The sequence below is a fragment of the Fukomys damarensis genome, unplaced genomic scaffold (assembly GCF_012274545.1).
Source record: "Fukomys damarensis isolate Sample0158 unplaced genomic scaffold, DMR_v1.0_HiC HiC_scaffold_30, whole genome shotgun sequence".
Taxonomy (NCBI): domain Eukaryota; kingdom Metazoa; phylum Chordata; class Mammalia; order Rodentia; family Bathyergidae; genus Fukomys; species Fukomys damarensis.
This window is the reverse complement of record NW_022900942.1, coordinates 33224841-33225365: the sequence shown is the minus strand read 5'-3', so window position 1 is coordinate 33225365 and position 525 is coordinate 33224841.

Sequence of the window (525 nt, the reverse complement as noted above, 5' to 3'; positions counted from 1 at the left end):
GTGTGTGTGTGTGTGTGTGTAAAGAAAATAGAGATGACGATAATACAGTACTGGTGATGATAGTAATAACATTATATCAATATATCAATATAGTGTTTGGATTTTACAAAACATTTTCTCATACATTGTCACTAGAACCTAACAAGAATCTGGAAAGATTGCTTTAAAAAAGCTTCATTGTCCATATTTCTTTGAATCTTTTTACTGCAGTATAACACACATGTACAAAAAATTCACATTAAAGTATATAGTGGAATGGATTTTCATATATTGAACCGTCAATGTAAACAATTCAGAAAATAGATCATTACTAGCATTCTATGTGTCCTTCTTCATCCGCACTTAATTACTAACATTCTCAAATAATGGGAAAATACATTCTTGATTTCTAATACTACAGCAGAGTTTAGCCTATCCTTAATTTATAAGTAAGTGAAATCTTATACTGTATACTTTTTTCTGTTTGGCTTTTTTCTCCATGTTGTGTTTATGATATTTATTCTTAACTCTCACATAGTTTTCACT